The 5,722-nt window shown below is 41.9% G+C and overlaps 1 long non-coding RNA gene across 1 annotated transcript; it reads right to left on the bottom strand.

The window, feature by feature from the left end:
• Nucleotides 1–1,766: 1,766 nt before the first annotated feature.
• On the bottom strand, nucleotides 1,767–3,717 carry LOC146220971 (uncharacterized). The gene is made up of 2 exons (XR_014750795.1): nucleotides 3,071–3,717; nucleotides 1,767–2,323 (listed from the first exon to the last, which is right to left on the bottom strand). It is a non-coding gene; the product is annotated as an uncharacterized LOC146220971 (long non-coding RNA).
• Between the last annotated feature and the right edge of the window lie 2,005 nt (nucleotides 3,718–5,722).

The raw sequence follows: 5,722 nt of genomic DNA, 5'->3' as shown, positions 1-5,722 counted from the left end.
CAAAGATTTTCATCAGTTCTCCAATTACTGACTGTGATGATATATCTGATAACACTATAGCTTCTGGGTAATACGTATAGTAATCAATGACTGTCAGTAAGTGTAGATTTCCTATTGGACCGACTAAATCTATGCCTAACTTTGTCCATGGCCTTGGAGGTAACTCTAGTGGTTGGAGTGGCTGATCTTCATGTAGTGGTTGGTTCAGAACACAAGCATTGCAGTTCCTAATCATTCTCTCAATATGAATGTCCATATTAGGCCAATAAAACTTATTTCTCAGAAATTGTTTTGTTCTCACTACTCCTTGATGTGTTTCATGTGCTATATGCATTGCTTGTCTGATTTTACCTTTTGGCAGCACGATCCGGTGCGCTCTCAGGATCAATCCAGTGTGCGTTGATAATTCTTCTGCGCATCTTTTATATGGTTGCATTTCCTCAGCAATCTGAGACGGCCATTGTCCTGTTTGTATGATTGGAACGAGTTGCTGTAGTACGTCGTCCTCCTGTGTGTCTTTTCTGATGTCATCAAGCGTAATGGCAGGCACTTCATTTGTGATGATGGAAAGTACTCTCTCCAAGTAATCGTCAACATATTAGTTGTCTTCTGTTACAGCCAAAGGAAGTCTCGAGAGAGAATCTGCAACATTACACTTCCCTGCTATGTGTTTAATTGTGTATTCAAAAGGGTGCAGTCTCATCCCAAGTCTCTGGATTCGTGGTGGTAGCATTGTTGCTTTTTCTGGATTAAATATATAGATCAAAGGTTTGTGATCTGTTTGTAAAACAAACTTGTTTCCCCATAAGTATGTTCTGAAGTGTTCTACAGCCCAGACACATCCTCTGCATCTCTCGGTGGCGGTCAGTGAGCGACTTCCATAAGCTACTGGTTTGTTTTGTCCATTAGACTGTTTCTGAAGTAGTACAGCTCCTAATCCTACTGGACTGGCATCTGAAATCACAGTAGTCTGTGCGTCAAGCTTGAAGTATGCCAGACATGGTTGGCTTACCATTGTTCTTTTTATGTCATTAAATGGCAGATGATGGATGGCTGGATGGATGTCATTAAATGACTTTTCAGTCTCACTGTTCCATTGCCATTCTTGACCTTTTCTTGTCAATCGTGGCTCTGATATGTCGGCGTAGTAAGGAATGAACATCATCAAAAATCCACATGTGCCTAAGAAAGAACGGAGTAATGTCACATTCTCAGGTCTTGGTGCTTTGTTAATGGCTTCAACTTTCTTTGGGTCAGGCTTTATTCCTTCTCCTGAGATCACACGTCCAAGTATTTCAATTTGTTTCAGTCCCAGCACACATTTGTCTTTGTTAAGTGTTAATCCTCTTTCTTGGTGTGTTAGAGCTATTATCAACTGATGGCTGTCTTTTGTCTACTGCCACAGGTATTTGCATCCATATGGCCCTCGGCCTAGACATGTGCAGCCTCAAACAGCATATTCATTCCCACCTGATGACCTGCTAACGACCTAATGATATTACCTGTTACATTCAGATGAATTTCATACATCAGACCATAATCCCACATATCTGTTGGCTCCTGGCCTTTTGTCTATGTAGAGAGTCATCAGACATGTTCCTGTCATGTGTGTGTTTTAGAGCTATTATCAACTGATGGCTGTCTTTTGTCTTCTGCCACAGGTATTTGCATCCATATGGCCCTGGGCCTCGACAAGTCCTATAGGTGTGAAAAATTCATTGATGCTGATTTCTGATTTCGCCATGCAAATAAATAAATAAAAACTGTTGAAGTTAAGTGTTTTATTTTAAACAAAGATATATTCAAACAACAATAATATATAAGTGTATATCTGAAGTTTTTATCTTGCTTGCCATGTCTTTGTGCAGTGTCTTTGCCAAGACACCTACACTATTGCCAAAAGAAGTGTTTTCACACGGTGGTGGTGGTGGTGGTGGTGGTGGAGAAAGTTCCACAGGCGCAAAGTCCCTGTACGTTTGGGCCCTGCGCTCCTCGACCCTTGCCTCAATGACACTCTGGTCTTGCGCCGCCCGTCTTCTCTTTGGTGTGCTGGAGGCTTGAGGGGTGGATGGAGAGGGCGGAATCCTGGAGGGTGGAGGGGTGCATGGAGTCAGAAACCTGGGTGGTGGGTGGCAGGTTGGCTCAACGGAAGCCTCGGGTGCTGGTGAGGATGACTCGGGGGAGGCCTCGGGTGCTGGTGAGGATGACTCGGGGGAGGCCTCGGGTGCTGGTGAGGATGACTCGGGGAGGCCTCATGTGCTGATGAAGAGGACTCGGGGGAGGCTGAGGTGGCTGTTTCCTCCCTGCATAATGGCTCTGTCGGCTGTTCATAATAATAAAAGAAAAGATAGTTGTTGGTCTGTTAGCAATATGAAATTTGCATCTGGCTACAACTCAATCAATTCAACTTTATTTTCGCCATGTATACAGATACTAGGAATTTGATTCCATGCAAGCTATAGCATCACAAATAACAAAAAGACAACACAGAACAACAGTACAAAGACAGATAGTACCAGTATGAGCAAAATAATAAATAAGAATGGAGGTAGTGCAACACTAGTAATGTTAAATAAAGTGCCATAAAGTTTGTGTGTAAGAGCTATTTAGGAGGGCTATTGCTTGGGGGAAAACTGTTGAGGTGACGTGATGTTTTGGTCATGATGGCCATGATGAAAGTTACATAAGTATTCATTACATCAACCATGTAAGCCCTTTAAGAACAGGCAGTTGCTCTTTTATCAATATGAAAATTGCATCTGCATTTACATTAAGTCATTTAGCAGACGCTTTTGTCCAAAGCGACGTACAAGGGAGAGAAAAGTCAAGCTTAAGAGCAATAAAAACCTGTACTCTCTGAAGCTTTTCGCTTACTAGCGACTTCATTTTGGTCTTTTAGCGATTGCATAACATCTACAATGCAGTCTAATTCACCTGTTTATCCTGTATTCCGTTTTGCAAAATGTTGAAGCATACAACGACAATTTCTATCTGCAGTGTGGCTTCCTCACTTTGATTACACAACTACAGCGAGCACAAAGAGGCTGTTCAGAAACCGAGAAATATTTACCTTATTGTCGTAGTTAGAGGACGTCTCCCGATGTTTGACAAACGGGTCCAACCACGACAGAAACGTTCGGATGGCAGGCATCTTCTTCCCTCCTGCATCGCCACTTCTGCTTTTAAAACTTGTCCCGCAACCTCCTCCATCGCGTTGCGCAGTCTTTAGGGTCCAGCTCTACCGCTGCAGATATTGATCGCCACGAATTGGCCGTCATTCGCGCATCTTTATAGTCTTTTATTGATGTGTTGAAGAGGTGAGGATATTTGCGTACCTCTTCAGCAATGCGCTCTTCGGTGTTGGTGATCTCCATCTTCTTAGTTTTTTTTGTGGATTTTAAACATGTCGGTATTGTGATATAGGGAATGAAACAGGAAACGCGAGGTATAGAAATGTGAGATTCCGGAAATTATGTCATTTGGAAATGATGTTGTAGCGGACCAATCACGGCCAAGGTGTATCCGTCGCTGTACAGCACGGCGTGACGGATCGACGGGAATTTCAACGGTGCACGGGAGAGCTCTCTGAGGGCCCCGCAAACGACAGAGAGGGCGTTCCAGGGCGTTCCATCTATGTGTAGGCCCTTCCCATGTGTCCGTGATCGTGAAGTACGGAGAACCATATAACGGCCTTAACTGTACACTGAGGGCACTAGCATGAACAAGCACAGTAAGTTTCAGGCATGTGACACTTTCCTAGTCAGGGTTAGCGGAAGGTGCATTTCGTGACAAGAAGTAATACAACAAGCCTGTCGTGAGATGCACCCCCCCTCTATTGTCTGTTCTGTATAGCCCAGCATCAAATTATTCTTACTGTACACTGAGGGCACTAGTATGAGTAAGCACAGTAAGTTTCAGGCATGTGACACTTTCCTAGTCAGGGTTAGCGGGGGGTGCATTGCACTTACATCTAATGGAAAACCTGCCATGAAATGCTCTCCCCCCGCATACGTTTCTATCCTTCTACGCCAGCATTATGTACATTTAAAAGCATAAATTGAATACCAATACATGTGTATGTTTAGGGTGGACAGGTCTGAAAACAGAATAGTCCATGCTAGGTGAGGGATTATTATGTTTTATTTTTTCATTTATTTCATTGACTTAAACAATAAGAATAATATTTCCTATCTTAAAAAAGGATTTGATGGTTCTTTTGATGTTGAAACATGGTTGATACATTGTTTTTAGTACTTGTCTTTTGTAGGCTAGACATGTGAACCTTTGGTCCCTTTTCAGAACAGCTGATAGCCTATTCTGGATCAGAAGGCTGTTGTTTTCAACCTGTCAAAATTCTTCACTCTTTGAATCGCGCGCGCTCCCGCGAGGGGGTGCCAATCCAGTGAGTCATGCATCGGGTGATACAACACCGGCCGTTTCAACGCGAGTGTTCAGAAATTCACAAATGTTAGTTAATTAATAGTAGGATTCACAGTACATATAGAGGAAGTATGATCAATGTAAAAATGTGATGATTGTAAAAGTTTTAAAATGTAATAATCTGTATATGAAAGTTGAAAGGAAAGTGCGGGTAGTAGTTTTGGCGGGTTAGCCTAGCAGTGGACGTCCTTGCTAGATTTCGACTTCATGAGAGTTAACGGCTACTTGCTACTTGTCTTTTGTGTGTTTGATGGCTTTTCCAATAGCTTATTAGTTATAACTGTATAAGCTGAGTATTTCTGAATAATAATAATTGTAATTTGAAATATGTGTGTATATGCATGTGTGCCTAGTTGCTACATTGTTGTACAATTGAATAATAGGACTATGTATAAAGAATCATTTAAATGTATGTAATGGTATTTGTGACCAGCAAATATGCACCAGAATAAAATGGAAACCAAAGTATGCACAGTTTGCTAACTGTCTTCACACGACTTCTATCTTTTCTATTCTCTTTTCTTCTACCACAGTTTTAAAACATCTATGTATCGGCTCAGGCACCCCTATACCTGAGGCCGGTAACATTAGCTTAACGGGTAGCCTACCTCTATCGTCATCAACCGAAACGTATTGACTTTTGCGACAGTTAACTTGTCCACTGTGAAAGAAAATTATTGCTGGACTGTGTAGATTGAACATAGTCGAAGATGGTGGTTGCAATTTAATTTATTAAGACTATACAATTACATATGATTAAACAAAGCTTTGCTGATCAGTCATTAACGAAGGAGGTGCCATCCACACAGATCGTTCGTAAGAGTGATAGCGACTATCACACATGCTCAACCTTATATAAACTTTAGATCAATGGCATTCAGTAAGGTCAATCAATCAATGTAGCAAACTCTGTGATTGGCTAACTCAACTTAGTGACAGTCTAAAACAATACATTTCCATATCAAATGTCTCACTGTTCTCTCCAGAGCAGTATATAATAAAACCATGGGAGTTTGACCAGTCAAATGGTCGACTGTCCTTTGTGTGACCATCTTCAAACAAGAACTTTTAATTAACACAAACAATGAAACAGGACACAGTCCTTCTCTAGCCAAATTTCAGAGCAACTGTCTCATTGACCCCTTACATTGACCAGAGGACAGAAGGCCATGTAAGATGCTTCACCCATCCCCCAGGGCAAGCTGCCCACAGAGCCATCAGCACCTCACATTCCTTTGAACTCAACTTAATTATCTTCCCTTCCTGTCTCTTACCAATGAAC

The sequence above is a fragment of the Hypomesus nipponensis genome, chromosome 26 (assembly GCF_054491055.1).
Source record: "Hypomesus nipponensis isolate SF chromosome 26, ASM5449105v1, whole genome shotgun sequence".
Lineage (NCBI taxonomy): Eukaryota > Metazoa > Chordata > Actinopteri > Osmeriformes > Osmeridae > Hypomesus > Hypomesus nipponensis.
The sequence above is the reverse complement of the archived record's forward strand: the minus strand, read 5'-3'. Positions and strand labels throughout refer to the sequence as shown.